The sequence below is a fragment of the Rhinolophus sinicus genome, linkage group LG11 (genome assembly GCF_036562045.2).
Source record: "Rhinolophus sinicus isolate RSC01 linkage group LG11, ASM3656204v1, whole genome shotgun sequence".
Lineage (NCBI taxonomy): Eukaryota > Metazoa > Chordata > Mammalia > Chiroptera > Rhinolophidae > Rhinolophus > Rhinolophus sinicus.
In genome coordinates this window covers 13,604,605-13,615,130 of record NC_133760.1, presented here as the reverse complement: position 1 = coordinate 13,615,130, position 10,526 = coordinate 13,604,605, and positions in this window count along the sequence as shown.

Sequence of the window (10,526 nt, the reverse complement as noted above, 5' to 3'; positions counted from 1 at the left end):
CACCTGCATCTACTGTGACTAGTTTTTTGTGTAAACTGCTTTGAGGTTTTTTTTATGATTATACCAACATATCTGTGTTATATATCCCCTCATGTTTATTTTTCACAAATGTTAGAACTCTATAAAACACTTTGTTATTTACTCACTATTATTTCTTAGAAGACATTCCATATTAATACATACTCATTCTTTCTTATGGTGGTATAGTATTTTGTGGTGGGGGAAATGTCATACTTTAAATAATATCAACAATTTAGTGAATTTTTAAGATGTTTTCAGGTTTATGCAATTCTGGAATGAATATCCTTATATATTCAGCTTTGCAAAGATGTGGATGTACATATTTGTAATATATTCCTCTAAGAAGCATTGGGTCAGAGGTTATGTGTAAGGATTTGCAATCCACAGAATACGAATCACTTTCCATTCCCACCTAAAAAATTATGAAAGGGCCTAAGTCCTGTTCCTGTCAAACACTGTATTTCTCCATTCAGCAGATATTTATTGAGCCCTTTATCTGTGCCAGGTGTCATTCTAGGCATTAGGAAAGCATCAGCGAACAAAATGGCCAGAATTTCCTGTCCTAAAGGAGTTCACATTCTAGTTGGGGAAAGTGGCCAATGAACATGTAAATGAAATATATAGTATTCCAGATAAAGGTAAGATCTGTAGAGAAAAACAAAACTTGGAAATAGGATAGTGAGTGCCAAGGGACTTGCAATTTTAAATAGACTGGTTAGGAAAATGCTTACTAAGAAAATATTTGAGCAAAAACAAAAGGAAGAAGCAGTGACATTTAAAAATATTTGGATAAAGAGCATTATAAGCACAGAAAACAGCAAAGTATAAAAGCTGTGGGTTGGGTACAAGCCTGGTACATTCAAGGAGCAGCAAGAAGACCAATGTGACAAAGTGGAAAGCAATAGATGAGATGAAAGAGCTAATGACGAGGACAGATTATGGAAATCCTTGGAGAGCATTGTAAGAAGTTTGATTATTATTCTCAGTGAGATGTGAAAGCAATAGTGGGTTTTGAACAGAGGAGTGACATGATCTGACTTCCATTTAGAAGAGATCACTTGGGGTGCTGGGTAGGGGGACAAAGAAGGAAGCAGGGAAACTAGCTAATAGGCTGTTGGAATAATCCAGGTTAGAGATGATGGTGAGTTGGTCTAGGGTGAGAGCAGTGGTGGTGATGAGAAGTAGTTGGATTCTAGATATATTTTGAAGATAGAGTAGAAAGGATCAGGTAATAGGTTTGATGTAAGAAATGAGACAAAGAAGAACTTAGTCTCACCCAAGTATTTCAGCTTGAGAAACTATTATAGAAGACCAAAATTGTCATTTACTAAGATAAAACTATGGAATGAGCAAGTCTTGGGAGGTATAGCAATAGTTTATTCTTTGCTCTGCTAAACCACTGAGATAGTCCATGCTAAAGAGAAACATTTGTGTTTCGTCAGTACCTACATGTCATTTATAGCAGTGAGACAGGATAAGAATTCGAAGGATATCTATTGGGGTAAGACTAAACATAATAACAGGTTGTAGTAGGTTGAATGTTGGCACTCCAGAGACATGTCCATGTCCTACCGTGTTTCCCCCAAAATAAAACCTAGCCGGACAATCAGCTCTCATACGTCCTTTGGAGCAAAGACTAATATAAGGTGACCAGGGAGTCTAGGGATTCTTATGATGGACATAAACATGAATACAGAGGATGTTGATGCTTATCTGATTGTATTCAAGACAGTATTGGAGAAGTAGTGTCAGGGTAGTAAGAGGTGGATTTCTAAGATCTGTCAGAAAAAAGGAACCCAAGGATAGAGGCTTTAAGGGTGGTTGGGGTAGGCAGAATAATGGCCCCAGCAAAAATATCCAGGTCCTAATCACCAGAACCTGTGAATATGTTATTTCACAAGACAAAAGGAACTTTGCAAATGGGATTAAGTTAAAGACCTTGAAATAGGGAGATTATCATAGGTTATCCAGTTATCATCCGCTGACTGTGAAAAGCATAGCAGACCAAGTAAACATCAATAGAGAAACAGGGAAATCTTAACTGAAAAATCGCAGCATGAGAAAAGTGTGTGCAAAAAACGGTCCCGAAGGAGCTCACCGATGAACAAAAGCAAAGGAGAGTTGAAGTTTGTCAAAACCTTTTGGAGAGGCGACATGATGTTTTGAGCCTTATTATCATTTGTGATGAAACATGAGTTTACGAATACGACCCTGAAACAAAACGTCAAAGTATACAATGAAAGTCAGCCAATTCTCCATGACCAAAAAAGTTCCGTTAGTCCAAATCAAGAGTCAAAATGATGTTGCTAAACTTTTTTGGTATCAGAGGGATTATTCATTATGAATTTGTACCAACTAGACAAACAGTTAACCAAGTTTACTATTTGGAAGTGCTGAAAAGGCTGCGTGAAAAAGTTAGATGAAAAGAACCTGAACTTTTCGCCAACAATTCATGGCTCTTGCATCACAACAATGCACCAGCTCACATGGCACTGTCTGTGAGGGAGTTTTTAGCCAGTAAACAAATAACTGTATTGGAACACCCTCCCTATTCACCTGATCTGGCCCCCAATGACTTCTTTCTTCACCTGAAAATAAAGGAAATATTGAAAGGAAGACATTTTGATGACATTCAGGACATCAAAGGTAATACGACAACAGCTCTGACGACCATTCCAAAAAAAAGAGTTCCAAAATTGTTTTGAAGGGTGGACTAGATGCTGGCATCAGTGCATAGCTTCCAAGAGGAGTACTTTAAAGGTGACCATAATGATATTCAGCAATGAGGTATGTAGCACTTTTTCTAGGATGAGTTCACAAACTTAGTTGTCAAACCTCGTAAGTCAAAGGAACAGAGCAGAGGATAAAAACATAGCTCCCCTCCCCTACGCACAATTATGGCCAATGGAGTTTTGACCAAGATGCAAAAGCAATACAGTGGAGGATGGATAGTCTTTTCAATAAATGGTGCTGGAGTAATTGGATATCCATAGGTAAAATAATCTCTACCCAAATCTCACACCATATACAAAATATAACTCAAAATGCATAATAGATTTAAGTATAAACTGTAGAAGTATAAAAACTTTTAGAAGATAACATAGGATAATATATTTCTGACCTAATTCTTGGTTGTGATATGAAATCACACATGACACCAAAAGCATGATCATAAAAGGTAAAATGATAAATTGGACTTCATCAAAATTCAAAACTTCTGCTGTGCTAAATCCTTGTTAAATGGATGAAAAGACAAGCTACAGATTGGGATAAAACATTTGCATACCGAGCAGAAATCCAACAAAGCCAGATAATCCAACAAAGGACTCAACATTTAAAGTATATAAAGCACCTAAAACTCAACAGTTAAACAAACAAACAAACAAACAAACAGACAATATATTTAGAAAATAGGCAAATGGCATAAAGAGATCTTTCACCAATGAGCATTATAGATGGCAGATAAGTACATGAAATAGTATTCAATATTACTAGCCATTAGTAACAAAGCAAAATTAAGATCACAGTGAGAAACCACTACATGCCTAGTTGAAATGTTAAACCAAATATAGCAACAATATCATGAATTTGGGCAAGGATGTGGAAAAACTGGATCTCTCACACAATCCTGGTAGGAACATAAAATGTTACAGACACTCTGGAAAATAGTTTGGCAATTCTTTAAAAACTAAACATAAAGTTACCATTATAACTCAGCAATTGCACTCCTGGGTACTTTATCCCAGAGAAATGAAAGATTCTGTCCACACAAAATTGTGCATGATTGTTCATAGCAGCTTTATTTAGTAGCCAAAAATGGAAACAACCAAAATGTTTCTCCATACCATGTAATACTACTCAGCATTAACAAGGAATAAACTGTTGATATATGTGCTAAGCCATATTTAGGCCAGGAGCAGAAACCTTATCTTAAAAGCCATCTTGTCTTGATCCTGTCTTGCTTTATCTCCTATAGATCTGTGATCAACAGCCTGGGTGGGCCTGGGCAGTCAGATGCTGACCTGGGACCAGGGTGTGGAGCTGGAGGGCTTGGCCATGCCCTGAAACCCTTTGTCAATGAAAACCCCCTGAAGCATTGAAGGGGGAATAGCCTTGTTTACCCCCTCCTATAAAACTCCATACCCCTCTTTGCTCAGAGAGGTTATGGTCTTTTCTAGCCTGACCTCCCGCAGCTCAAACACGCCAAATAAATTCTAATAGACCAATTTTGGTCTCCCGCGACTCATTCCTCCAGCTGTGGCTAACAATATCTATCAAGTTAGATAGATCTCAAGAACATTATGCTGAGTTCTGGAAACCAATCTCAAAAGGTCACATACTATCTGATTCAATTTATATAACACCTTTGATATGACAAAATTAGATGTGAAACAGAGTACTGGTTTCCAGGGATTATGGATGGTTGGGGAGGTGTGCAGGTGTGAATATAAAGGGGCAGCATGAGAGAGATCTTTGTGGTGGTGGAATAGTTCTGTCTTGATTGCAGTGGTGATTACATTAATCTATGTTTTGATAAGTTTATGTTTTGATATTGTACTATAATTATTTAAGGTATAACCATTGGTAAAAACTGGGTGAAGTGTACACAGGACTTTTGTGTACTATTTTGGTAACACCTTATGTATCTATAATTATTTCAAAATGAAAGTTTTTTTAAAAAAACCTTCAATAAATGGGCGGAAAAGCAGAATGCACACAACTGAATTGTGAATTAGGGAGCCAGAAGATTAAATTGCTATACAGCCCAGAACAAAACAAATATAACAAACAGATGCAGAGTATAGAACAAAACTTGACATAAAAGATGGAAGCAAAAGTTCCAGCATTCATTTAATAGAAGCCCATAAAGGCAACAGAAAATTGAGGAGAGATAATGCTGAAGTAGTAATCAATGAAGATTGTCTCAAAATAAAGGAGGATGTAAGTTTTCAATTTGAAAGAAGCCTACCAAGTTAACAAAATTCCATTAATATTCTGACATTTTTTATTTAACATCTATAAAACTGAATTTCTTCTTAATATCAATGACATGTCATAGTTGAATTCAGTGTTTTCTTTTCTTTTCAAAGGTAAATAACATAATTATGGTACTAAAAATGATGGCTTTGAAAAAAATTAATTAAAAAAATAAATACCTATACATGGGAACATTTAAGTAAAATTTCCAAAAATTAATAAATAAAAAAACAAAATACTGGACATTTCAAGAGAGATTTAAAAAATAATTTACCTACATAGTAGTAAGAAATAGATTATACTTTCACAAATCATACTCATATAAGAAGACAATGGAATAAATCTTCAAATTCAGAGAGGAAACAATTTTCAACCTTCTAGACCAGGGGTGTCAAAACTGCGGCCCAGGGGCCAACTGCGGTCCGCAAGTCACTGTTAATTGGCCCGCAGCAAATTCCAAAAATATATTTAGTTTACTTAAATAAACCAGGTGAGGCAATATGTACTTCACCTCCAGTGAGTGGCCCGGCTGTTTGTGTATTTTACCGCATATGGCCCTTGGTAAAAAACGTTGAAAAAAGTTTGGACATCCCTGTTCTAGACCATGCCAAACTTTCATTTGTCAGTGAAATAAATTACCCACTGCAGGAACCCTTTCTGAATGTATTCCTGAAAGTTATAATTCAACAAAAAGACAAAATAACCAAACAACAGAAATGAGGTAACATAAGCAAGAGTTGATAAATTTGTTTTAAAAAAATTAAGTCTGTGGGGGACATGTTTCCTACCCAGCAGTCCTGTGCGACCCAGCACAGCAGACTCCGAGGACTCCAAGATAGTGGCAGTCGTACCAGTAAAGAAGAAGAAACTCATGGATGTCAAAATAGGGGAGCTGCTAAACTGGATACTAGTGTGGAATTTCACCCCTAAAGGCATTGTTGGAGCATTTCAAAGAGGTTACCACCAGTATTACAAGCATGTCGATGTGAAGAAAGGGAAGATTGCTGGGGTTCCGATGGTGCTGGCAGCTTATGCACTGTACAACTACTGTCTTTTTCACAGGGAACTCAAACACAAACAGCTATGCCAGTACCACTGACACCTCTGTACCAGTGTGGAGGGCCCACTCCATTCGTAACCATGACTTTCTCTGCCAGACCCGTTGATTTCTTTCATATCCTAATTGAGAATTAACATCCCCCCAAAAAAGATGATTGGTAAAAAAAATTAAGTCTGAACTAGCACTGATTATAAAAATGCCAATTCGTTTTGGAAATAAAGTTCTATATGATATTAAAACAGAATATGAGGGTGACGTAAGGGGAATCAGAATGTAGTAAAATAGTGTGATGGTTCTTTTCTTAGTTAAGAGAAGGCCAGATAGCATTACTGGAAGTTCCATAGAATTCCTTAAAAGTCTTTTTTTTTTTTGTAATTTAAGGTAACCATAAACCTATAACAAACATCACACTTAAAGGTAAGCATTAGAAACACTCCCATTAAATCAAGAACCAAGGGAAGAAAACTAATAATACTGTTACCATTCAGATTATACTGACAATCCGAGTCAAAGCAAGAAATAAAAATTAAGATAAAAAAATAGTTAAGAAATATAACCATCATTATTTGCAAACAACTTGATTATCTACTTAGTAAATAAAAGGTAGTCTTCTGGAAAACTGTTAAAAATACTGTGAGATTTCATCAAGGTTGCTAGCTTCATACAAAACTCAATAGCTTTCTTGTACACCAGTAATGATCAAATGGATAACGTCACAAAATATTCCCAATTAGGAAATCAACAACTGTATACTCTATGATTGAACCAAAAGCAAGAAATATGCAAAATATTTATCCAAAGGGTAAAGATTTAACAAAAGACAGAGAAGAATGCCTGCTTAAACAGAGAGTTTTAATGACAAAAGACTCAATGTTGTAAAGATGTCAATTTTTATTTTTCAGCACTCTGGCTGACTAGGATATAATGAAACAACTCTTGTTGCGGTTTAACAGATTTTCTTTGGTAGACAGGAATATACAGGTGATCTTGATTTGTTTTCATTGTGCTTCTGTGTATTTTTTCAATTTTTACAAAAAGTTCCTTATATAAAGCAAATATAAAAATGTTTGGAAAGACAACACTATCTTTATATATTAAAGGGTATTGAAACAGCAACGATTATAATAGTGTGGTAGTCTAGGCCATTTTCCTGTCTCTGCTCATAATATATATCCACATATATATTTATAAATATATATATGTGTGTGTGTATATATATATATATATATATATATATATATATATATATATATATATATAAATATGTATAGCTTTTTTTTTCCCAGAAGCAGGCAATAGGAAACAATGATGGGAAAGGAATTATTCAATAAACAGTAGAGTGTAAAATACTGATTGAAAAGGTCAGTATTAGGTCAGTATTAGAGCCTGAGATACCCCTCAACAATCAAGACAGACATTGTCGACTGAAAAATAATATCAAATTCGTGTTTCATCACCAAAAAGGACTTACTCAGAAAAAAGAAAGAATTGCAACCCAGCACATACAGGCATGACAAGCCAAATGCATACTCTGGTCTGTTTGCCAAGATGGAGGGGTATTTATAGAAGGGAAAGGAAGAAAAGGGAAAGGGAAAGTTAAAACCATAGAGCTTTATTATAAACAGAGCTCTTCCTGTAGGGTTCTTGCAATTACGTAGAGCGCAAGAACTTCCATAAGCCCTAGCTCCTCCCATAGACACAACTGGTTATGTTTGCTTAAAGTTGCAGTTTGTCTTTATCAATATAAAATTACATACCAAACAGCAATCTATCAGCAAATCAGCAATAATATGAGAAACAAAGAGCCATGAAAGATACATATCTGACAAATTTAAGATTTGAAATGAAGGTAATTTCAAAGGATTTGCCCTTATAGTTAGTAAAAGCCATTGATCTAAAATTAAATTCATAATCAAAAGAAATGGCAAAAATGCAATGAGGTAGAATATTAATGTTTCATAGTATAAAAGCATATACAAACTGACAAGAGGCATATTAGCAATAACAGTAAAAACAGGTAAAGGACCTGAGCAGCCAATGCACACAAATAAGCAATAAACAATCCAGGAAAATATGTCTATACATATAATAAATAGTAATAAACATAAATAAAAAATAAACATAACATTTTATCTTATTAAATTGGAAGGTTTTTAGTTCAAAAATAACCATTCTACTTAATGACATAGGGTAAACAAGACTCAGTTGTCCTACACTTTAATATGCCCGATAGAGATCCATCATATTAAACTTACTGCATTTCCTCTGCAAAATATACTGAGTGAGGACCTTAGTGTGCTGAACATTCATATCTCACAAGCTAAATTTTAGTATCCCCCAATTACTTTTGCTGAGATGCATGCTTACTGAGAATTAAATGTATTTGTTCACATGTTAATTGCCAGTTGCACTATTTATTGCAAACACTTAATTTAATTTAATGATAAACACATGAATTATGAATGTGAAAAGACAATTGGTTCTTACTGGCTGTTGGCCAAAGATTAAGCATCCTCAGGTTCCAGCATGGCAGCTTGTTTCATCAGAGCAAGCAAGCAAAAAGAAGCAGAGTATGTAAGACAACTTAAGCAAGACATTATAAGCTACAGACTTTTATAATCTAATCTCAAAAGTGAAACCTCGGGCTGGCCCGGTGGCTCAGGCGGTTAGAGCTCCATGCTCCTCACTCTGAAGGCTGCCGGTTCGATTCCTCGACTCCCCCGAGGAATGGTGGGCAGCGCCCGCTGCAACTAAAATTGAACACAACACCTTGAGCTGAGCTGCCACTGAGCTCCCAGATGGCTCAGTTGGTAGGAGCACATCCTCTCAACCACAAGGTTGCTGGTTCGACTCCGGTGGGCTGCGCTCCCTCCCCTGCAACTAGCAATGGCAACTGGACCTGGAGGTGAGCTGCGCCCTCCACAACTAAGACTGAAAGGACAACAACTTGACTTGGAAAAAAGTCCTGGAAAAGTACATACTGTTCCCCAATAAAAAGTCCTGTAAAAAAACAAATAGTAGTTTAAAAAAAAAAGTGAAATCTCATCACTTTTGCCATATTCTATTCAGTAGAAACAAGTCACTAAATCTAACCCACACTAAAGAAAAGGGGTTTACAGAATGGTATGAATACCAGGGGGAATGGATCATTGGGAGCCCTTTCAGAAGCCTCCTACCATATCTTCTTACTTCTACTACTCCACCTTCCATCCCACCCTATACAATTTTTCTCATTCCTGAGCCAGAGAATACAGTTAGAGGTTAATCCAGAGTCACATGCATGTCACCTAAAACCAGTATGTCTTCTTGAGATACAAAATGGACCCTGCTATAGGTTTTCACCTCTTAGGGATTCCTGGGAAACACCCCTTTATTGATAGGAAATCAGGTTCCAATCATTTCCTAACCTGGCCTTAAAGGCTTCACAAAGCCTGAGATTTCACCACATACTTAGACTGAGACCAAACAATACTAAATTCTATTTTCTCTACAGACTTGGGTCTATGGAAAAATTTAGAACTTCACCATGTGCAGTCAAATGGTATCATCCTTTCTTTATCATCAAATTGCAGACCTAATAAGAGGTGGTCAAATTTCTCTCTTTAGGAACTTCATTTTTGCTCCATCTCTGCTATAGACAGAATACTGAGTACATAGGAGAGACTGAATGATTTTTAAGGTACACATATGAACAGTGGTTTGAGAAGACTGAGGCACACAGGAGGGACGTGGATCACATCTACCCAAAACTGGGAAGAACTGGGGCTCAGTTCTGGGATATAAGGAATTTTCAAGATGAAAAATGAAAATCTTCACATAACCTAAAAAAATGACAAAATTTAGCATTGAAACACCAGCTTACATGAGCCATGGTTTTATAATTCCAAGAACTAGACAGTTCTTCCTTGGAGTTCATCTACTCAAGAAGCCTAGAATCCAGGGAAACCACATCTGGAGGAGGGAAAAAAAATGGGGCAAGGAGATCAGATTTTTCATGGAGTTCACAAAATGTCAAGCTTTTTTCTCCTCAATTTTTTCTTCCAAATCAACACTCCCCCCATATACATATACTGGGAAGGTTAGGAGGAGTCTAGGGAACCACAGGGAACCCTGACGTACAGAGATGACCTCCTAGTGGAGATTCTGCATTAAAACATGTCTGGGCACTTTAACAGAATTTCTAGCAGTCCTTCCTTCTGGGATCCTGAGCTGCACTTATGATTGGACTGTGCACACTTGTTCTTCCAGGCCTGAGGAGGGGCTATAGCATACATTCAGAACCTTCTTTAAGGCTTTTGGAACCTGTTTGACCTTCCACATCTGAAGTGACAAAATTGCAGACTATGCCTTTCAGTGTCTAAACTAGCCAGGATTATAACTCTCAGAACCCTTGGGGCTCACCACTCTCATTTAGGACCCAAACTAGGGAAGATGAAATCATGCCCACTATAACTAAAAAACACCAAAA